Source organism: Rhinopithecus bieti, unplaced genomic scaffold (genome assembly GCF_001698545.2).
Source record: "Rhinopithecus bieti isolate Rb0 unplaced genomic scaffold, ASM169854v2 scaffold_42745, whole genome shotgun sequence".
NCBI classification, from domain to species: Eukaryota; Metazoa; Chordata; class Mammalia; order Primates; family Cercopithecidae; genus Rhinopithecus; species Rhinopithecus bieti.
Genome location: NW_016819184.1, coordinates 5,459,746 through 5,484,440, shown reverse-complemented (window position 1 = coordinate 5,484,440; position 24,695 = coordinate 5,459,746).

Genomic DNA, 24,695 nt, shown 5'->3' with positions numbered 1-24,695 from the left:
CCCTGGGGCCCCTCTGTCCGCCTCCATGGTGGAAGAGGCATGGGGCTGCATGGTCAATGGGGAGCAGGACTTTCAAAACTGACCCAGCATAAAGCTCACTGGTGCACGTGCAGAGCCAGCATCAAGTCCGGGCCTTTCCTGCCAGCGGCTCCCTAAATGCTATGGGTGGTCAAGAGAGACCTTTCCCCTCCACCAGGCACCAGCAGGCCATAAGCCTCAGGGATGCCAAGGAGGCTGAAAATGGAAAAACTGCTCCTTCCTGCTTGGAAGAGGACCTGCTCTCATGGAACATTCTTACCTCCCTGGCAGGAGGCAGCTGATCACATTGATGTATTGATTTGTGGTCAGTTGGTCAGTTTCTGGCACAGCTGAGCATGCTTCCATGCTTGGGGGTTGTGTACGGAGAAGGTCCCTGCCCACAGCTGGTGCTCGCCACACCACATCTGCACTGTGTTTGATCCTCAGCCAGTGAGATTGTGACGCTTCGTCCTCTTTCATCTGCACCAGGGTGCTCAGGAGAGTGAGGCAAGTTAAGTCTCAGGGAAATAAACCTCATCGGCCTTCATTGGCACCCGCAGCTGCTGGCAGGTGCGGCCCACCCACGGAGGAGGTCACCTCCCCAGCACGCACCCACTTGCGCACCCAGCTCAGATCCTCCCACCCTGGCCTCCTCCTTCCACCATCCTGGAATCAGACAGCAATATTTGTCATCTTCGGGTTCTCAAATGTAAGTCCCAGCCACGCTCATCCTTCTAGGCATGCCATGTTTTTTCAGGTTCCTCAGAGCTGGGATCTGTCCAGGTACTGCAGATGCTCTGGCCCCAGTGGTCCCCAGGACACAACAGGGCTTTCAGTCCCAGAGGTAGCCCCATCAGAAGTCAGAATTGACACCCCAGACCCCACTCCAGAGCCACCCCCAGGCCTGAGGCCATCAGCACCAATGGAGGAATTAGCAGTAGCCATGACCATGGGGAGAGAAGGGATGAAAATTCAACCTGCTCCCAGGCCAGGCCCTGCAGCACAGCACAGCGCTGGGCTCCTCGCTCCCCCAGGCCCTGGACTACCCTCTCCTGGCTTCGAGCCTGTGCCCTGCACTTCAGACTTCCCCACAACCCACTTAACGCTTCTCACTTCTCACTGGCCTTTCAAGTCTCAGCCTGGGTGTCACTTCCTCCAGGCGGCCCTCTCTGACTATGCCCACTCAGGGATAGATGCCCTTCCCTCTCTCTCTGAATGCCCCACACTGCTCCCGTCACTCTGGGAGGGAAGAGCCTGCTGGTTTGTCTGTCTCCCTCTCCAGGCTGTGGGTACCGCAGGAAGAGACAGGGACCTCGTCTGCTTGCCACAGACCCTGACACAGCACCTCATAAACATCTGCTGCCTGAATCCAAAAATTCAGGTAAGAAAAGATTAAAAGAATAAACTAAATGAGTGGATGAATGGACATTCATTCCATTAGTGGAATTAGTGGAATTAGTGAGTGGGTCCATTAGTCCTTCCCAAGGACCTGTGTTGCCCAAAAGCTCTGTCCTGCCCCCCAGTTTCCCTGGCTAGTGGGAGGGACCCCCCTCAGGCTGGCTCTTGAGCTTCCAAACCTTCCAGGCCAGTGCTGAACAGAGCCCAGCCCCAGAACTGGAGCCTCCCACAACTGGCTGGCCGCTGCTCAGGCCAGGCCCTCCTGCAGTAGGAGCTGGCTGCATGCCTGGCAGCCCAGGCAGACAGGTCCCACTGCTCCCAGGGGTACAGGAAGAGCTGACCACTTTCCACACTCACCCCACTGGGCACACGTGGCTTCCCACCACCATGTCCCCCTCCAAGAGGACCCTAGACCCCACCTCAAGATCCTAGCTCCACCTGTATGGAGAGTCATGATGTGAACTCGGCTTCCATGTCCCACCCACCAGCTACATCTCAGGCCAGTCCCTCCAGCCTGGATGCTGTCTCAGAAATCAGCTCACTCAAACTTGGGCCCCATTTCTCAGATCCTGGGATCCACAGTTCCCTCATCAGGCTACACTGCTTCTCACTGCACACTAAATCCCAGTGAAAATACTTCCACACTCTGCCCATCTAGTGTGAAGACCTCCACAGTCTCTGCTTTGGGTGTGGAAACCTCCACGCTCTCTACCTTGGGTGTGAAAACCTCCACGCTCTCTCTGGTGTGAAGACTCCCACATGTTCCCTGTCTGGTATGAAGACCTCCACGCTCTCCCTTTGGGTGTGAAAACATCCATGCTTTCCTTTTCCAGTGGGAAGACTTCTACACTCTCCCTGTCTGGTGCGAAGACGTCTACGGTCTCCTCTTTGGGTGTGAAGACATCTATGCTCCCTCCATCTGGTGTGAAGACTTCCACCCATTCCCCTTCCGGTGCCCTCCCAACACTCCACCTTCTTCAAGCTGTTTTCCTGGCCAGGAAGGCCTCCCACCACCTTTCCAACAGTGAATGTCTACATATCCTTCCAGGGGCTGCTTCAGTCTTCTTCTTCCTCAACCATCTCCTGATCATCCTGACCACAGTGAGCTTCTCCTTTGCCTTGACTCCATTTACTCATCCAGCACTTCCCATGGGGTATTGTCTCTCTGTTCCTTGCCTCCTAAGGAATGAGTTAAGATCTTCCAGGGAGACCCCACATCTGGTGTCCTATCTGCATCCCCTTCACCCCCACTCAGCCAGTGGCACTGGACGACTCAGCTCTGACCCCAACCTCTGACTTTGACCTTTCCACCTAGGCCTGGCATCTCTGACTCATCTGATATTGGGGCGCCAGGTTTACCTCTGCTCAGCTCAACAGGTCAGTGACCACTGGGCTGTCTTCACCTTTTTGGATTTCAGTTTGACCCTTGGATCCTGCCTCTCTGGTCATGGTCTCCTCCCCATTCTATACTCCACAGACCTCCACTCCCAGGCCAGTCTCTGCCTTCAGAACTTCTGCCCCATCTCAGACCCTAGATCTCTGCTTATCAGGGAGGGAAGAGTGGGCCATCCAGATGGGACACATGCCCACTGCTCCCAGGACAAGATTATTTGTTTACAAATTCCTTCTTCCCAGCTGGGTGCAGTGGCTCATACCTGTAATCCCATCACTTTGGAAGGCCAAGGTGGGCCAATCATTTGAGCTCAGGAGTTCAAGACCAGCCTGGGCAGTGTGGCAAAAGTCCATTTCCACAAAAAATTAACCAGGCATGGTGGCACACACCTGTAGGCCCAGGTACCCGGGAGGCTGAGGTGGGAGGATCACTTGAGCCCAGGAGGTCGAGCCTGCACTGAGCCAAGATCATGCCACTGCACTCCAGCCTGGGTAACAGAGCGAGACCCTGTCTCAAAAAATAATAATTTTAAAAATAAAATAAATACAATAAAATTATTTCTTCTTTCCTTACCCTTACCATGGAATCTCTGTAGAGAGGTATTTCATTCCTTTTTCTTGACAAATAGTAACAGTACGTTCTATGGAGCGACCACATTTTGCTTATTCATCCATCAGTTAATAGATGTCTGAGTTGTTTCTACTTTTTGGCTGTTACGAATTCTACTGCTATGAACATTGTGTACAAGTTTTTGTGTGGATCTATGTCTTCAGTTCTCTTGCACACGTACCTGTTTGTGGGATGCTGAATCTGATGGTAACCCTGTGTGTGTTTGAGAAAATTCTACCCAGAGGCCTTCTCTCCTTTCTGCTGTACTTGAACCAGGGATGCTTTCGAGCCTGGAGCTGCTGGCAGCCACTTTGCCAACAAACAGAGCCTGAGAAAGAAGCCAACATGCAGGAGAAAAGAGGTGAAAAAGAGAAATCAAGCCCTGACGACAATGAATCCATCAATTCCTGGATGTTCCAGCGACACAAGTCAATATATGCCTTCTTTATTCATTTCTTCATTCACTCAAACACTTATTGCTTAAACCAGTTTGAGCTGGGTTTTCTGGTACTTAAATGAATTGTTAACTGAGCCAGCCTTTCACTGTTCCTGCTGATTTACTTTCCAGCTCTGGGCCCTTTCTCATGTTGGTCTAAATCCCAAACACAACTCATAGGGTGGGAGCTCAGTCTCTGCTCAGACGAGGCTTAGAGAAGGCAGGGAGACCAGGGAGTCTCTGAGCTGGGCAGGGGGTGGTCTGCAGCCTGCATGGCCTTGGTTGGCCCCAGTGTAGTTCTTCCTTTCTCATCACTCACAGCCGGACTCGCCTCTCAGGGAGCAGTGGGATAGCCCTTCCCTGGCCCACATCACGCATTTGACATTGACCTCTCCCCTCTGCCCACGTAAGGCTTTGTTTACCAGTCGTGGGTACAGTCCATCACTTTTCTGCCTCCCCACAGCCAAAGAGAGTGGCCCAGGTCTACTGGCAAAGGCATCTCTACAGACCCAAGTTCCCTTGGTGGACTCCATGACTTTGCCCAGATGGAATTCACAGATGAGTTTCCAAAACTGCTAGGTCGAGTCTGCTAAAAGTCTATTGGAAATGGTTCAATGTGAGATGGAGCAGTAGCCAACATTCAGGGGTTGCCATGGGCACTGTTTCCATCCTTCCTTGCACACGGAACTGGGCTGAGTGGCCAGGAGAAACACAGGCAGAGCCTTGCTAAGCAGGCCTGTCTGTCCCCACAGTGACTCACTTTAGTCACAGGAAGGCAGGACACTGCCTCTGCCTGGGATTTCAGCTGGAAACACTGGTGCAGGTCTGCATCCGGGCCCCTGCTTGCAACATGGAGGGTCACAGCAGAGAGGTGCAAATGCTTCTGCAGAAAGGCACAGTGACAACCCTGAAAGGATACATTTAAGCAGCATTGTCTCCTGCAAATCAGTGAGCCCATGTGAGCAACAATGGACAGGTGTGTGTCACCAGTTGCAAAACCCAAGGGTATAGGTTTTATCCATTTTTGGCTGTTGAGAACAAGCTGGAGGAGTCTCATGAGGCTGAAATTTGCCAGCATGCTTCACTTCATGCTCCCAATCTGGAATTAACATTGGTAAATGTTGCCTTGGGTTAATTAAACTTATTAATGAGATGGGGCAATAGAAGTGCCAGTTCCCTCCCATGTTTGAGGTATCCCTTAGGGGGCTAAGAGAGGGGGAATTCAGCCAACCACAGAAATGTTCCAAAAACCAGTCATGCTGAGAGCTTGTAAAATTAGGGTCTGACACAGTGTTGCATATCTGAGCTCCTTGAGGACGAGAATGAAGTCACACTTATCTCATGTTCCAGTACCTTGCGGAGCTGGGCTTACAGTTGGGCACAAAGAACCCCTGCCATTACGCTGGGGAGTGAGTGCAGGACCCTTTGCTAAGCAAGAGAGAGACTGTGCCCCCAAAATCTTCCTATTAGACCACTAAACACACACTAAGTCCAGAGGTTGAAGCAAAATGGTCCTTTAATTTTCCCACTGGGCCAGGTGAGCTTATCTTGAATGGGCAGAAGAGACTCCTCTCTCTTCCTCTTCCCCACCATCATCCCATCCTTCTCTAACACCTCTGCCATCCCCCTAGAATCCATTCTTCTTCCCCATCCCTGGTCCTAGTCAAACTTTCAGTTGCACTGAGTTTGCCCCATCCATATGATCGGAATGGGAGAAGCACTAAAAAGTAAGTTAGGATCCTGAAGGATGGAAGATGGGGTCCTGTCCAGGTCTAGTCTCAGGGAGGAGTATCACCTGGCCCTGCTCAAACCGACTGCCCTTAACTCTGGGATGTCACAAGTCTTGTCTCTGCTCTGCCCTCCCAAGGACTCCTTCTGTTTGCCTAACCCTTGAAAGGCCAGCTCTCCATGTGTCTGGAAAGCGACCAGGGAAAGAGAAAAGCCCATCTCTGTCAGGACTCAAAGGAAAGCCCCAGGCACCTGTGATGTCTACATCCTAGTGAACAGCCCCTGCCCTGTATGCACCACCAAGGAAAGTGAAATGAGCCAAAGGAAGTTCAAGGAAAATGATGAACATACCAACGCTTTCAAACCTCATCCCTTTCATCTCTCGAGAGAGCTCTGTGTTTGTGCTCTTCCTCAAGAACCAAAAACAACTAGTTGCACTTTGCACTCTACCTCTTCTGTTCTCTAGAATGTTCTGTGCTCCAAATTCCCTCTCCCATCCAACCCCACCCACAAAACCTAGTCCTGTCTTTGGTTTGGAACTTTGCTCCCCAGACCCTGGGTTTTTCCAGAAGCCTGCCAGCAACTGAGGCCCCCACTGTGCTGATGGAAGGTAGCCACCATCTCTGCCCTAAGGGTGGCAAGCCACCCTCCCTGAGCTTCAGGGAACAGCCATGCTGCCTCCCTTCTCACCAGAGCCCAACCTGTGCCTTCCAGCCCAGGATCTTCCTACAGATCCAGCTGCCTGCTAGTCCCAGTTTCCCACATACGATTTGAACTTCTAAAATTGTGGCAGGCTAGGCAGCTTGAAAACCTTCTGTGCACGTAGAATCGTGTCCCTCCAAAAGTCTTATCCACCTGGAAGTTACAAATGTGACCTTATTTGGAAAGAAGGTATTTTCGGATATAATCAAGTTAAGATAAGACCATACTAAATTAGGGTGGGCCCTAAATTCAATGACTGGTGTCTTCAAAAGGAAAAAAAGATTCCAGCACAGACACACCCAAGAGAAGGTCATATGAAAATGGAGGTAGAGACTGGAATGAGGCATCTACAAACCAAAAAATGTCAAAGGTTGTCAGAAACTGCCAGAAACTAGGAAGAAGTAGGGAAGGATGCTCTCCTAGAGCCTTCAAAGAGAGCAGAGCCCTGAAAACATCTTGATTTCAGACTTATAGCCTCTAGAATTGGGAGAGAATGAATTCCTATTGTTTTAAGCAACCCAGTTTGTGGCAATTTGTTATGGCAGCCCCAAAAAACTAATACATCTTCTTTATAAAATACATAGAAATGCTAATTAAAATAAAAGAGCATCCCTACCTGAATGAGCTCACAATAAATTAACAGTCAAATATAAATGGGTATATAAAACCCAGAATGATGGCAATGATGCCACAACTACCTTAGGAACATTGTGAGTCTTATTCATCAAGGAGCTGAAGTCTTAAGAACCATATAGGGATAGACATGAGGCTTTGGTCTTACACTGAGGCCCCCCTAAGCCTCCACGTATGGCCAGGACCCTCAAAAGTCCATATCTTTAGTGAAGTAGTGGATTGGAAAAAGAGCCTGCCCATTATCAAAGAGAGATGACAAGAAGCTTGTCTCTTGGCCTAAAATTGAAGTGGTAAAGGAGGGAGCAAGCATACCTTCAAATGGGTTTGGGATTTAAATTTCTATTATATGTACATTGCAGGAAACTGCAAGCCAAGAAACAATTATAACGTGACATCTAGACAGTAACACTTGGGGGAACTGGAAGAAGAAAATACAAATACCTTGAGTACACACAACACCTCATCCCACACCAACATGAGCTCACAATCTAAAATTTCAACACACACGCAAAAACACAACAGGCAAGAACAAGAGAAATGACACCCAGAAGAATGAATACCATGTGCAAAATAAGGATGTTTAAAATATTCAAATAAATAAAAGATAAAATTAGAAACATGAGGAATAAGACACTCTTAAAAGATACAAGGAAGATTTGAATTTGAAAAAGAACAAATAAAATATAGAGGGGTGGGTGTGTGTGTGTGTGTGTGTGTGTGTGTGTGTGTGTGTGTGATATTAGACTGAGCTGAAGAAGTAATTAGTGACCTGGAAGATAGACATAAAGAAAGTACCCAGAATACAGCAAAGAAAGAAAGGTTAAGAATACGAAGAAAAGTTGAACAAACTTTTTGTTAGAGTCCTAGAAGACAAAGAGAATAGAGAAAATGAAAGAAAGGCCATATTAGAAAAAAAGATTTTTCCAGAACTTATTTGAGACAAGAATACATATATTCAGGAAATGTAACAAATCTTTAGAAGGAAAAAGTCAAAGAAAGCCACATCCAAGCCAAGAAGATGTCTTAAAAGCATTTAGAGAAAAAGACAGATTACCTACAATTAGATGGACAATAAACTCCTCAATGACAACAACAGAAATAAGAAGCCAGTGGAACAACATTTTTAAAGTACTGAGGGCAAATATGTTTTCACTAGCATAGTATGCATAACTAAGGCATTATTCAATGATAAAGACAAAATAAAGATATTTTTCAAGCTAACCATGAGGAAGTAAGAGTGTCTGGAATTCCCATCCCACCAGTTTGACCTAGAAACTGGACAAAACATAGGAAACTTTTCAGACTTTGGAAAACAGGCATCATAGGACTATGATCCCTGAGAAAAGGGGAAGTGAATAAGGCAAACCTCACTGTTACTCAGGCTTTATGCTTAGAGATCATTTCTGGTCTGTGGTGCAAGAAGAACCCAGAGACCTACAATCTCATGGAGTAGAAGAGACAGAGATTGGTGTTCAGGAAAGCCAGAGTAACTGGGATTCATGGGGAGGGTACTCAAAAGAAGGGGGCATTAGAGAGAAACAAAGTAGGAATTTGAATAGGGGTCCCCTTGAGTCTTGGGCTGAATACCAATCTAGGCATGAATAGAGTGATACACAAGGCCAACAAGAACAGCTTCCAGGGAAAGGGCCATTACTGGAGAACTGTGAGATGAACAAATTTCAAAAGCTCACAGAGGACCAGGAATTGATCATGCTCACCGCAAACAGAGTGCTGAGACTTATTCAGCACACAGAGTCTCTGGACTCTGTCTGCAGGGAGCTAGATCTGCAGAGTGCATTTGGAAGAGAATGCAGAAGCACCATGCCTTCAAAGCAGAGGCTAAATTAGCCTTAGGATAAAGGACATTTGATACCCACCTACAAATCCTAAAAACAAACCCCAAAGAATCAAATTTAACTTAACAAGTAACTTAACTGCCCTTCCGAAAAAGGGCAGTTAAAGGTTAAAAAAATACACCAGAATCCAGCACTCAATATGAAATTGCAAAGTCCTTTATCCAACAAAAAAATTATTACATATACAAAGAAGCAGGAAAATGTGCTCCTAGGTCAAAAGAAATATCATATGATGGAACAGACCCACAAATAATGGAAGATGGAGCAGAAAGAGACATTAAATCATTTATTAGAAAGGTATCAAATCAATAACTTAAACCTCCATTTTATGAAGTAGAAAAAAATGACAAACTCAACGCAAGCAGAAGGCAAAAATCATAAGAGATAGCAGAAATCAGTAAAACTGTAAGCATGAAAGCAAGAAAGAAAACTCAGTGAAACCGAAAATTGTTCTTTGAAATGATCAATAAAATTGATAAACCTCTAGCAAGACTGATAAATTAAAAAAGAGAAAAGACACAAATTACCCATATCAGGAATGAAACAAGGGATATCATTGCAAACGCTGCAGGCATTAAAAGGATAATATAAAAGAATGCTCTGAACAACTCTATGGACATAAAATTGACAATGATGAAATGTAGCAATTCCTAAGAAAAGGAACTACTAAAACTCATCCGAGATGAAATTGTAATCTGAATAGTCCTATAACGATTTAAGAAATTGAATGTATAATTTTTAAAAAGCCTTCCAAAAAAGAAATTTCCAAGCATAAAGGGTTTCACTGGTGAGTTCTACAAAGCATTTAAAAAATAACCCCAATTCTACACAATCACTTCCAGGACATAAAAGCAGAGAGAACATTTCCCATCTCACCTTACCTTGCCAGCATTACTATGCAATCAAAACCAGACAATACAAGAAAAGAAAACTACAAACCAAAATCCCTCATAAAGAGAGATGCAAAAGTCCTCAAGAAAATATCATCACATCAAATCTAGCAATATATAAAAAGAATTATATGTCATAAGTAAAAGTGCAATTTATCCTGGGAATGCAAGCCTGCTTCAATATTTGGAAATAAATCAGTGCAATCCACCATATTAATGGTTTAAACAAGAAAAATTACATGATCATTTCTATTATGGGGCTGAATTATTTACCCCCAAAACATCTGATGTTTAGGTCTCAACCCCCAGCACCTCAAGATATGAATGTGTTAGGAGACAGGGTCTTTAAAGAGGTAAGTAAGTTAAATGACATCATTAGGGTGGGCCCTACTCTAATATGACTGGTGTCCTACTGGAAAGTATACTTATCCATTCTCATGCTGCTAATAAAGACATACCCAAGACTGGCTACTTTATAAAGGAAAGAAGTTTAATTGACTCACAGTTCAGCATGGCTGGGGAGGCCTCAGGAAATTCACAACCATGGCAGAACGGGAAGCAAACACGTCCTTCTTCACATGGCGGCAGGAGAGAGAAGAATGATAGCCGAGTGAAGGGGAAAACTCCTTATAAAACTATCATATCTCATGAGAACTTACTATCATGAGAATAGAATGGGGCAAACCACCCCTATGATTCAATTACCTCCCACCGGATCCCTCTCACCACAAGTGGGGATTATGGGGACTACAATTCAAAATGAGATTTGGGTGGGGACACAGCCAAACCATATCAAAAGGAAGAAGAAATTTGGACTGTCTTAGTTCAGGCCACTATAACAAATAACCATAGACTGGGTAGCCTAAATGATAAACGTTCATAGCTCAGTTCTGAAGGCTGGAAGTCAGAGATCAGGATGCCAGCATGGTTGGGTTCTTGTGAGGGCCCTGTTCCAGGCTACAGACAGCTGACCTCTCCCTGTAACCTCATATGGTAGAAACAGGACAAGCTAGCTTTGGCCTCTTTTTTTTCTTTTTTCTTTTCTTTTTTTTTTTGTTTTTTTCAGAAACAGGGTTTCACTCTGTCGCCCAGGCTGGAAGGCAGTGGTATGATCATAGCTGACTGGAGCCTCGACCTGTCAGGCTGAAGCCATCCTCCCACTTCAGCCTTCCAAGTAGCTGGTACCACAGGCATGCACCACAACACCAGCTAATTTTTTTTTTTTTTTTTTAAGAGACGGGGTCTTGCTATGTTGCCCAGGCTAGTCTCAAACTCCTCAGCTCAAGACATCCTCCCACCTCGGCCTCCCAAAGTGCTGGGATTACAGACATGAGCCACCACAACCAGCCTTTGCCTCTTCTTATAAGGACACTAATCCCATTCATGAGGGCTCCAAAGACCAAACCTCCTAACATCATCACTTTGGAGGTTAGGATTTCAACACAGAACTTTTGGAGGACGCAAACTCAGACCATAAGAAACACAGATACACAAAGAGGAAAGACCACGTGGAGATAGAGGGAGAGCATGGCCATCAGCAAACTGAGGGGCCAGGCTTCAGAGGAAATAGCCCTGTTGAACTTGATCTCAGACTTCTAGGCTTCAGGATTGTGAGAAAATAAGTTTCTGTTGTTTAAGTCATCTAATCTGTAGTACTTTGTTATGGCAGCCCTAGCAAATTCACACAATATATATTAGTGCAGGAAAAGCATTTGCCAAAATTCAAATCCATTTATGATGTCTTAATAAAAAACTCTTAGCAAACTAGAAATAGAAGGAAACTCCTTAACTCAATGAAGGGCAAATACAAAAAAAAAACTATTCCTAACATCCTACTTAATCATCAATGCTTCCCCCAATATATAAATAGCAAGACAAAGATGTCCACTCTCACCACTCCTATCCAACATCATACAGGAAGTCCTAGCCAGTGCAATAAGGAAAGAAAAATAATTAAAAGGCATACATATTGGAAAGGAAGAAATGAAACTGCCCATTTAAAGATGACATAATTATCTACATAGAAAATCCCAAGTAATCTAAAAATGAAGACTAATAAAACTAGTGATTTTAGCAAGGTTGAAAGAGAAAAGATCAACACAAAAATCAATCACATATGCATGTGTATACCAGTATTGAACAATTATAAACCAAAATTCAAAAAACAAATACATTTTACTAAATCTCAAAAAAAAATACTAAGCATAAATAAAACAAAATATGTAGAGAATCTGCATGCTGGAAACTACAAAAGCTGATGGAACAAATCCAAGAAGCCAACCTCATGTTGAAATTTGATCCTCAATGTTGGAAGTGAGGCCTAATGGGAGATGTCTGGGTCGTGGGGGCAGATCCCTCATGAACAGATTAATGACATCCCTGTGGGAATGGGGGGTACATGGGAGTGGCAATAAGTAAGTTCTCACTCTATTAATTACCAAGAGAGCTGGTACCTCCCTATAAATCAAGAGGTATACCATGGTCATGAGTGGGAAGACTCACAAAAGTAAGAAGTCAATTCTCAGACCTGTAGATTTAACATAATTCTAATCAAAAATCCTACAAGGATCTTTATCTTCTTTTTCTTTTTTTGTGAGGCAGAGTCTCACTCTGTCGCCCAAGCTGGAGTGCAGGGGTGCGATCTTGGTTCACTGCAACCTCTGCCTCCTGGATTCAAGCGATTCTCCTGCCTCAGCCTCCCTCTGCCTCCTGGATTCAAGTGGTTCTCCTCCCTCAGCCTCCCAAGTAGCTGGGACTACAGGCACGTGCCACCATGCCTGGCTAATTTTTTGTATTTTTAATAGAGATGAGGTTTCACCATGTTAGCCAGGATGGTCTCAAACTCCTGACCTTTTGCTCCGCCTGCCTCAGCCTCCCAAAGTGCTGAGGTTACAGGTGTGAGCCACCGTGCCGGGCCAAGGATCTTCATATATATATATAAGCAAGCAGATTCTAAAATTTTAATAGAAAGGTAAAGAAACTACAATACCCAAAGCAATTTTGAAAAGGAAAATAAAGTTGGGAAAATCACATTACCTGATTTTTGAACTTACTAAAAACTACATTAATCAGCCAAGCACAGTGGTTCACGACTGCAATCTTGGCATGTTGGGAGGCCGAGGCAGGTGGATCACCTGAGGTCAGGAGTTTGAGACCAGTCTGGCTAACATAGCGAAACCCTGTCTCTACTAAAAATACAAAAAATTAGCCAGACATGGTGGTGGGCACTTGTAATCCCAGCTACTCAGGAGGCTGAGGCAGGAGAATCACTTGAACCTGGGAGATGGAGGTTGCAGTGAGCTGAGGTCATACCACTGCACTCAAAAAAATAAAAATAAAAACTGCTTTAATCAAGACAGTGTGGTATTGTGGAGGGATGGATACATAGATCAATGGAACATAATAGAGCACCTAGACATAGACCCATACAAATATGGCCAATAGAGTTTTGGCAAAGGTGCAAAAGCAAGTTAATGGATACAGGCTAATCCTTTCAGTAATGGTGTTGGAACAGTTCACCCCTCACCATGGTTTCTGCCCTGCTTAGCACTGACGGGGGACTCCCTGCTCAAGGGGCAGGGTCACCAAGAGCCCCTGATATGGTTTGGATTTGTGTCCCCACCCAAATCTCATGTCGAATTGTAATCCCCATGTGTTGGAGGAGGAGCCTGGTGAGAGGTGATTGAATCATGGGGGCAGATTTCCCCCTTGCTGTTCTCACGATAGTGAGTGAGTTCTCATGAGATTTGGTTGTTTGAAAGTGTGTAGCACTTTTCCCCTTGGCTCTCTCTCTTTTTCTCTCCTTTCTTTCTCTCTCTCTCTCTCCTGTTGCCATGGTAAAGACATACTTGTTTCCCCTTCACCTTCTGCAAGGGTTGTAAGTTTCCTGAGGCCTCCCAGCCATGCTTCCTGTACAGCCCGAGGAACTATGAGTCAATTAAACCTCTTTTCTTCATAAATTACCCAGCCTTGGGTAGTTCTTTATAACACTATGAGAATGGACTAATACAGCCCCTCACAAACCAATCTGATACCTGGCAGCACCCAGCACTCACCCTGCAGACAGCACAGCCCAGAGTCTGGTAGAGGGAACCAGCATGTGTAGAAGAGACGGAAAAAGGATGACGCAGGTCCTGGGCAGAGCGGCTCTGCACACTTTTGGCACCCGAGCAGAAGTCCTTCCCCTTTATTATTGGAGGGTCTGTGTCTCACTCAGCTCAGGCTGCTATAACAAAATGCCATAGAGTGGGGCTTAAATAATAGACATTTATTTTCTCACGATTCTGAAGCTTGGAAGTCCAAGGTCCAGGTGTCAGCAGGGTTGCTGTCTGGTGTGACCCTCTTCCTGGCTTGCAGGTGGCCGCCTTCTCGCTGTGTCCTCACGTGGCAGAGAGAGAGAAACAGCAAGCTCTTCCACCATGAGGGCCCCACCTTCATGACCTTGTCTAAACCTAATTACCTCCCAAAGGCCCCATCTCCAAATACCATTACACTGGGGGTTAGGACTTTGCTGTATGAATTGGGAGGAGGGCACAATCCAGTCTATAGCAGTCACTGTGAGTGTGCCACCCCTGTGCAGAAGCCATGGGCACCTCTCCTTCACACACTGGGCTGATAGCTAGTTGAGTTCTTCCATCCACTGGGGCTGGCCTGCCTTTTTTTTTTTTTTTTTTGAGATGGAGTCTTTCTCTGTTGCCCAGGCTGGAGTGCAGTGGCATGATCTTGGCTCACTGCAACCTCTGCCTCCCGGGTTCAAGTGATTCTCCTGCCTCAGCCTCCTGAGTACCTGGAATTACAGGTATGCGCCACCATGCCCAGCTAATTTTTGTACTTTTAGTAGAGACAAGGTTTCACCATGTTGGCCAGGCTGGTCTCAAACTCCTGACCTCAAGTAATTCACCTGCGTCAGCCTCCCAAAGTGCTGCGATTATAGGTGCAAGCCACCATGCCCACCCATCCTGACTCATTTTTAACTCAGGTGGGGCTTATACACCCCTTCCTCATTAAATGGGACCAGGGAGCTCCCTGATGCTCCCCAGCCATGCAAGGTGAGCAGAAAGTGGGGAGCTGGCACGGCTGTGAGCCAACGGCTTCCCACCACAGAGCTGCCCCAAGTGGGCTGGAGCTGGATAAGAGATGGGGAGCTAGGATCGCCCACAGCACTAGGTGGGGCATGGGAAGGCTCGATCCACACATACGGGCTTGCTGTGCCTCCACCACCTCAGATATGCATCTCTCCAGCCCGTAGTTCTTGAGCACTCACACCACAAGCCAGGCAGGCTGCTGCAGGAAGGAGAGGAGAGTTGGCCAGCCCCTTCCTGTCCCTGAGGGTCCACCAACCCCGCATCAGATGCTATCAGGTGTTACAGACACCCCGGGTACCCCAATGCTTGCCAGCACAAGGCTTGTCAGCAGCCTCTCGGTGGAATAATGGGCCCCAGGGTCCCCCTGACATACACACGTGGTGCCAGGTGGCAGCAATCTCACAACTGATGTAAACAGTGACAGTGACAGCCACCATGCAGGGACCTCGGGGCCAGCACCGTGAACACAATTCACATGCAACTTCACTTCTAAGTTTGGGCCAATTATACCCGAGATGGCACAACTGTCACCCCTTTTTCGGACTAGAAAACTGAGGCTCAGAGATGGGAAGTCACTTGCCCAATGGCTCAATTGAGGTATGACCGCAGGTCTGAGTCCAGACACTAAGGAGCTTCTGTTTTGGCTCCACCGTTGGGATCTGAGGCAGTTTCCGCCGTGGAGAGTGGGTGCTGCATGAAACGCACCCTCTTCGAAGGTCCTGTCCCATTTCCCCATCATGAATCTTCGCTCCACGGTGACCACATGGCTGACAGATTTTCACAGGAGCTTGGGGTTGAGGCTGGCTCTGTAAAGCTGTGTTTAATCTCACCCTGACCCTGTACAGTTTCCACACACAGACATTTTTGTGCCATGACTTGCCATTTTCCCATGATGTGACCCAGTGTGCTTGCTGCGTCAACTTGTTTACTTTCAAAACATTTGTGTTTCTCTAGGCATGCTCTTGCAAACACCCTCTGGGGCTGACAGGCCTCCAGCAAGAAGCCAGCTGCAGGCCACAGCTGAGCATCCCGTTCTTGAGCCACGCCAGCCTGGTGGAGGCCGAGACCACAGCAGTGAGCCTGGAGCACTGACCCTGACACTGCCCTGTGACTGTATCATGGGGCACCAGGCTGCTCAAAACCCTTGTGAATGCATCCATGCAGGCCCCAGAGTAACCACAATCTCCCTGCTCAGCATTACTTTGCTGAGTGTGGTCTGAGACCACCCCAGAGTGACACCAGTATCCCTACCTCCTTTCCTGGCACAGATGGTCCAGCTCTTTGCCAAGGCAACTGTAGCCAAGTGGCCTGGGACAGACCCAGAGAAGCAGGAAGGGAAGCCCCCACCTGCCGTCTGGGGGCTCCAAGACCCAGAAAGGCACTTCTAGGCAGCAAAGTCCAAGGAAGGGGCTATCTGTGTCCAGGTGACAAGCCCTTCTGAAAAGGCAACACAGAGAGGAGGCCAGGAGCAGGTGCCAGGAGACCTTGGCAAGTCACTCAAAGTCTGAACCTCAATGTCCTCCGCTGTCAACTGCGATAATAATATGAATGATAGAAGGCGTCAGCAGCCCTGCCCCAAGGATTGGATTCCATCCTGAGTGTGAAACTCTGCAAGGTGCAGGGCAGTGGTTAGAGCCCCTGGCATGCTAGCTAGTGTTGCCGTCAACATTGGAGATGGGGGGCCAGGCAGGACTCACTGACCTCCTGCACCAGCCGCTGAATTAATTTAGTTAATACTATGTGATGTGCATTCAGTGCCTTAGCATCGAGCTGGAGTCCAGCAGGAGGAGTGTCCTCTTCCCTTGCGGGGCACTCACCAGAGACAGAGGCAACCAAATCCCAGTGCCAGCACCGCTCCTGAGCCAGGCCTCCATGGCTGTGAGCTGCCTGCAGATCACAGTAGTTAAAGCGTATTCCTGCAAGCTGGGGCCAGGGCCCCTTCCAGAGCAGCTGCCCTCAATCAGCACATCCGTCACACTAGACGCTCCATGCTCTTTATCTTGCTTCATTTCCTGAGAGCTCTAAGAGGCGGGGACTATTGTGAAGCCCATTCAGTGGTGCAGCATCCCCTCAAGGTAATCAGAAATCCCCAGGGTGCGGCCCCAGGAAGACAACGAGCTCGCCCTGCACTGAGGGCAATATGAAAGCTAAAATGCTCACCAGCTGCAAAGCCTGGACTCCCAAGACATGAGCTCGGAGCAGAGGCTACACTGTGGAGGCAATGGGGCCACACCCCTGGGCTGCACAAAGGCTGCCCTCACATCCTCATTCTTCCACTGCACACCTCCCACCCAGCCCCAATCACCCCAGAGAGCTGGGGTCTCCAGACATTGGTGAAAGTAATGCATCTACGTTGTGCTACGACACCTTTGAGAGACAGGTCAGCCTCCTAGCCCAAGTACTGCCCTCCTACTGCCCCTAGGCCCTGGGCAGCCCAAGGGGTAGAGCAGAGAGTTAGGACATGGGGGCAGAGGAAGAGAGAGGCCAGAGGGCGAGGACACCGGGGCCCCCCAGGATGAGTGTTTCTTGGCCAGGTTGGGGACTGATAGGAGCCACCCACAATACCAGAATGCCTAGCAGGAGGGTTTCTTCTGGCTCCGACCCACAGGCCCCCCCAGACCATGTGGGCTGACTCAGGGAAGTCACAGCCATTTCACCGCATCAGCCTTCACAGTGCCACTGAGTCACCATGTCACAGCCCAACCACATGACAGCATCAGCACACCACAGTGCCACCTTGTCACTGTGTCCACATTGCCCTGTCACTGTATTGCAGTCACAGTGTCGCATCATCACTCTGTCATCACATCACAGTGCCACCATGTCACACCATGTCACACCATCCCCGTCTCCCTGTCATTGAGTCAATGTCATCACGTCACACACATGTCACTCACCCTGTCGCCCTGTCACCACACCCCGCATCACCATTTATTCTTCTCAAGAGTTTTCCAGGTCCTGCTGATAGCCACTGAGAAAATATTTTCAGGAAAAGCCACTCATGCCCAGTGACCTACCTGAAGCTCTGCTGCTGGCAGAGACGGAGATCTCCAGCCCCTCAGGGTGGGGCTGTCTACACTGGCTGCAGATCCCCGAGGGCCGTCAGTTTGAAAGCTTTGTGTGACTCCCTTTGCTGTGCCCAGGACTTTGTGTGGATCGACTTTTGGCCTCAATCTCTGGATGCGTGGCCTGTCCAGTCCAGGAGCAGGTGGCCTGCGGACACCTCCCAATAGGACAAATGTGTCCATGCTCACGGACCTTTGCTCCCAGAGGTCACTTCCTCTCAAACCAACAGCCAACAAGGCCACCAGTCCCCTCGACCCAGGGCTACTTCCCTCATGACCAGCCACCAGCAGAAGCAGATGGCCTCAGGCAGATGGCCAGCATCACCCACTGTCTAGGGCATCAACTCCCCTGGCTGCCCTGCTTCAGGCCACTCAGCCCAGGCATCACTCACCTGCGACCAGCAGAAGAGACTGATTTCACGAAGGCAAATGCCCCAGAGAAGGGAGTGGTCCTGGGCTCCAAAAGCCAGGACTTTACAGTCGACAGACATAAGCTCATTTACAGGGTCCACTTCAGCTTGTTCCCCAGTGCCTGCCCACCCACCAGGTGACTGCAAATGACCTTGTCCAGGGGTGGTCAGGCTGTTGAGGGAGATCCACAGAGACACACAGCATCATCGTAACAACACACATTCGTGGAGTCTTCACCGTGGGCCGAGCACGATGCCTCACGCAGCAAGTGTGCCAGTCATCTCTTCTCTTGCAGTAGCTACCTGGCCTTGATGTCTGCCTCTTTCTGACCTGCAGTCCAGAAGCTCATCCCTCCCCTCAGCCCCTCCCGCCTCACTTTCGGTCACTTGCCACACTGCCATACATTGGGAACGCCCACTAGAGATGCAAACCTGACCACAGGCACCGCCTCATCCTGTCTCGGAACCTGTTTCCTCACCTGAGATCAGGAGGACCCACACGACAGTTTTCTAGATTCACTATCAGGCACTCTTCCAAGGTCTTTGGTGAAATATTTCATTTTCTTCCCCCAACACCTTATTAGGGAGGGTTGGTCTAGTTTAGCCCCATTTTCCAGGTGAGAAACTAGGGCTCCGATAAATCCTGTGACTTCCCACGGCCACACACTTGGTCAGCATTGAGTCCCTGCGTGAACACTGGCCCGAGGGCCATGCCAGAGCTACACTGACTCTCACGAATTTTCTAATTTTATCCTTACAGCCTACAAGAAACCATGTACACAGCTGTGCACAGGCATAGCCAAGTGCAATGAAAACCTCCCAAAGCCACCAGGTCTTGCACAGCTCCCTGGTCCCCACCCCGAGGGCCCTGCTATCGATATCAGCTGACCAACATACAGGGCTGGGCCTCTTTCGGACCCCCAGACCCACGCCCAGCTCAGAGATGGTGGAACCACAAAGCTCCACCCCCAACATGTTTCATACAGCCAAGTGTTTTGCTTCTAAAATTGTGTTTGTCTCAGTCATTTGGGGATAAACAAAATGCAAATTCATTCATCAGAGATATTTCTAAACTGGGAACATGAAAGTCCAGGAGCTACCTCCAGGCAGCTGTCCCTTCAGCCCGTCTGGCTCCTGGGGGAGGCGAAGCCCTTCGCTGGTTTGGACGGAGCATGAGGGACTCACCCCTCTCCAGCAGCAAAGCCCTTGCAGCAAGCCGAGCCCACAGTAGCTGTGGTTCCCTCAGCAAATCAGGAAAGGGAATTTACCCCTCTGGAGGGAAGCTGGCCTTTCTGCTCCTGAGTCCGGGTTTCCTGGCCCAGAAGCCACTGTTAGTGTTTCAGGCCCTGAATCCAGCCTTTGTTAGGAGACCTGGGAAGGAGGTGGATGACCTATGGAGGCTGTGTTCATTCTCCTAGTGCTGTTGTCACAAATTTCCACAAACGTACTGGCTTGGAACAACACACATTCATTACATTCCAGTTCCATAGGTCAGAAGACCAACACCATCTCACTGGGCCAAGATCGAGGGGCCAGCAGGGCTGTGTTCCTCCAGGTGGCCCGAGAGGAGCACCCATTTACCCGCCTCCAACTTTTCAAGGCCTCGGTGTTCCTGACCCTTCCTCCAGCTTCACAGCCAGTAACGTTGAGTGAGGTTCTTCTCACAGCGCATCCCTGTCCCCTCCCCTGCCTCCACTTCTACCCCAAGGACCCTTGTGATGACATTGAGCCCACCCAGATAACCAGATAATGTAACCGAGTCGAAACTCATTCTGCCGGCTGCGCAACACCCAGTAAGTCAAGAGACAAGGAGGTGAGGCAAGGAAAGAGACTTTCAGAGAACAGCAAACAGAAGATGGCAGATTCGTGTCCTAAAGCAGCAGTACCCAACCTTTTAGGTACCAGAGGTTAGTTTGTGGAAGACAATTTTTCCGTGGACAGGGTGTAATGATGCAAGCACATTGTATTTATTGTGCATTTTATTTCAATTATTATCACATTGTAATATATAATAAATGATTATACAATTCACCATAATGTGCAGCTAGATGGTCCCATCTGGGGTGATGGGAGACAGTGGGAGATCATCAGGCATTACAGTCTCATAAGGAGCAAGCAGCCTAGACCCCTGGCATGCGCCGTTCACAATAGGGCTCATGCTCCTATGAGAGTCTAACGCCACCACAGATCTGATGGGAGGCGGAGCTCAGGCGGTCATGCGAGTGGAGAGCGACTGTAAATACAGATGAAGCTTTTCTCACTCACCTGCCGCTTACCTCCTACTGTGCATCCCTGTTCCTACAGGCCCACCTACCAGGACCAGTCTGTGGCCCTGGGGTCAGGGCCTCTTGTCCTAAAGAACCATCTCAGAAGGCAGGAATCCCAAGCTTCCTTTTATAATAGGAAAGGGGAACCAGCAGAGGGTTGAGGTCAGGAGGTAACTAGTGACCACACACATCTGGGCATCAGCAGGGGTCCAAAGAGTTTGCAAAATTTATTTGTCCTTGGTCAGGTCACAGTGCTTGTATAAATCTTCAACACAACATTGTGACCTGTGTGTACACCCTCCTCATCCTGTTGGGATTCGTTTTGGGAAGGGATTATGATTATCCTTGCTTTAAACTGTAGACTAAATTCCTCCTGTAGTTAGCTTGGCTCAGTGCAGAAATGAACAAGGACAGTTAGCTTGTGAGGTTAGATGCAAGATAGAGTCACTTATGTCAGATTTCTGTCACTGTTGCAATAACGCAGGATAATCTCCCTATCTTAAGGCAACTAATTAGCATTCTTAATTCCCCTTTGCAATACAAGGTAAGATATTCACAGGTTCAGGGAATTAGGATGAGGCTTCTTGGGTGGTGGGGTCAGGGAGGCACATTATCCTGCTCACCTGAGATGGGGAAGAGACTGCACAGTACCTGGGTGAGGAGTGAATGTGTGCCTGGAACCCAGTGGGCCTCATGCCCAGGGCCCAGCCTCACAGGTTGAGGAGCACAGTCTCTGGAGCACAGACCAGTGGCCAGCCCAGGACCCTACACGCACTGGCATACCCCACAGGGCAGTCAAAGTGACAGGGCCTCACTCTGTTTCCAGGATCACATATGGCCCAGGTCTCTTAGGGGGCCCAATGCAGTGGGGGAAGGGTTCCCACAATGACTGAGCCAAACATGTCACCAACTGGGCTCACAGCCAAATTTCATTTAACTTCTTTGCTAGATTTAAATGTATATAACATATATAGCTGGGCGTGGTGGCTCACACCTGTAATCCCTGCACTTTGGGAGGCCAACAAAGTTGAATCACCTGAGGTCATGAGTTGGAGACCAGCTTGGCCAACATGGTGAAACCCCATCTCTACTAAAAATACAAAACTTACCCGGGTGCAGTGGTGGACGTCTGTAATCCCAGCTACTCGGGAGGCTGAGGCAGGAGAATCGCTTGAACCCGGGAGGTGGAGGTTGCAGTGAGCCGAGGTCATCCCACTGCACTCCAGCCTGGGTGACAGAGCAAGGCTCCATCTCAAAAAAAAAAAAAAATTAGCTGGGCATGGTGGCAGAGGTTGCAGTGAGCTGAGATCCTGCCACTACATTCCAGCCTGGGCAATAGAGCAAGACTCCGTCTTGAAAAAAATTTTATATATGTGTGTATATATATATATATTTCTTGCTCTTGAGCCCCATGGGAAGGTTCTTTCCTGTTATACCAGAAACACCTGGGAGAGAATGGTACTGTCACATTAGGGCACTGGTGATGTGCAGTGGCCACCTCTTGGGTCCCTGCCACTCTGACTGGCCTTCCCTCCTTCCCACTCTCCCTCCGGCACACTCAGGCCTCAGTATATTGCCCACAAACATGGGTAAACCCTGGTTTGTTTTGTATCGTTTTGTTGAGATAGTCTCCCTGTCACCCAGGCTGGAGTGCAGTGGCACAATCTCGGTTCGCTGCAACCTCTGCTTCACAGGTTCAAATGATTCTCCTGCCTCAGCCTCCCGAGAAACTGGGATTACAAGCATGAGCCACCATGCCCAGCTAATTTTGTATTTTTAGTAGGAATGGGGTTTCACCATGTTGGCCAGGCTGGTCTCCAACTCCTGGCCTCAAGTGATCCACCTGCCTCGGCCTCCCAAAGTGCTGGGATTACAGGCATGAGCCACCACGTCCAGCCAACCTTGTTTTTGTTTTTGGAGACAGGCTCTTGCTCTGCCACCCAGGCTGGAGTGCAGTGGCACAAGCATCGTTCACTGCAGTCTCCATGTCCCAGGCTCAGGTGATCCTCCCACCTCGGACCCCCAAAGTACTGGGAATACAGGAGTGAGCCACTGTGCCTGGCCGAACCCTGCTTTCTTTGGCTGCCCTTAACCTAGGAAAAGGTGCTGACAGTTGCACAGGTACCTGTTCTGAAAACACCCTTGTGACAGAGAAACAGCAGAAAGGACAACGCTCCAAACCGCAGGAGCAGGCCATGCCCGCACCCAGAGCAGCGTCCAGGCACCATCGCCCCTTGGCTGGCCCTTCTCTCTGCCTCCTGGTCTCCTCTCTCTCCCTGTCTCCAGCTCCAACCCCTGTGTGCAAGAGAAAACTAAGACTCAAGGGTCATGGGTGGGCACCTACTGCGGGCCAAGCCCATTATTTCCTTTATCCACACGAGCCCACAAGACAGCAGCTGATGTAAACCTAAGAAAGCTGAAGCTGAAGGCATCCGATAAGGCGCTCAGGATCTCCACCTGGTGTCTGGCGGTGGCGGAGTGGAAACTCACACCCTCCCACGCCCAGGCCTGTGCGCTCTCCCTCGCTGCCTCTGCATGGACGCCCTTTTCCAACAGGCTTGGATCCCTGTGGAGTGCACAGGGCATGTCACACACTACTTGGCTTGTACCACGGAGGAAACAGAGGCCTGAAAAGGAAGAGCCATCTGCCCAGGGCGGCTGTTGGGAAGAGCAGAGCTGGCACCGCTGAGTCCTCACGCCCCTCTACGCGTGCATGACAGTTACTGGCAGCAGTGTGCACGGGACAAAGCTGGCCTTCGCTCCCCAGGTCTTCAAAGCCAACTCCTTTGCACAAGCCCCAAACCCTCTCCGCCTGAGGAACCCCAGGCAGGTCCCAGGCTGGGAGTGAGCACCATGTCCTTCAAAATGTCCTTCAGCCCCCGAGGCCTGAAGAAGCTGGGGTTACACGGGTAAGCCACCACGCCCAGCCCCTAATGGCAGCTTTTATCATAGCATCCAGGCAGGTTGCTAACCCAGGCCCAGGGCAACGCCTCCCCAGACTCATTCACTCAACAAAGGTTCATTTTGGGTAGACTCCTGGTACTTCGCTGTGAAAGAGACCAACAAGGCCCCTGCCCTCCAGAATTTATAGACAAAATTCAGGTAAACTAACAGACAAAACAGTTACTAGCCCTGATAAGCGCACAGAAGGAAGTGGAAAAAGTGTGCTGAGAAAGGAAATCACAGAGGAGGCTCTGCTTGAGATGGAGTGGGGGGTCGGGGAGGGCCACTCTGAAAAGATGCTATACATTCCGGGGCCGCCTGATTGAGAGCAGCACCAAAGCCATTCCAACAGCAGAACCGCAGTGCCAAGGCTCAAGGTGGGCTAACAGCTCAGATTCAGTGAGTTCCTACCTCCCCCAGACACCCCCAGCCCTTTGCAGGTAATGTCTTTCTCCCTACAAGTCTATGAGGGAGGTACGATATCATACTTTACAGATAGGGAAACCAAGGCACACAGCAATGAAGTGACTCACCCAAGATCCTACAGCTGGAAGTGGTGAAACAGCATCCAGCTACCCAGGCGGTACCTAGGCGGTGCCCAGTCGGTACCCAGGCGGTGCCCAGGCCCAATCTCCCTCCGAGGATGCTCCCAGCTTGGGAGTGGCCCTGCCTGCTCGTGATCTCATCATTGCCTGGGCAGCTTGGAGCAGACCCAGAACTCTGGAATCTGAGGACGAGGTCCAGTGGCTCCCAAAGAGTGCTCCTGAGATTGGGTCATTGATTGGAGAGAAACTTGGACACTGTGTGCTTCCCGCCGCACAGCACGGCCGTCTGGCTCAGGATGGGGCCAAATCCATCCTGAGTAGGCAGGCCTCCCACACCCTCAAGTTCAAGCTTGATCCAAGGCAAGGTTAAGCCACTCCCTGCCTCACTTCCCTCATCTGTAAAGTGGGGATGATAAACGAAGATCACATGAAAATAGCTGCAGAATCGCCCTGCAATGGGAAGGCTTCCCGCACCTCGGCAACCTGCCCTGGGAAATCTCTTTGTCTTTGGAGGGAAAGGCAAACACTCTCTGCCTTGGTCCCCACTGGCCATGCAGGGCTTTCTGGTCCCTGGCAGGGACACACTGCACATTCATATCAGCGTGCCCCCGAGAAGTGGAGGAGAGCTGGCCACCAACCAGGCTTGTGGCTTAGCAGAGTGACCTGGAACAAACTCATAAGCTCTCCCCTGTCCTGCTTCTGAAGGGGACCAGCTCCC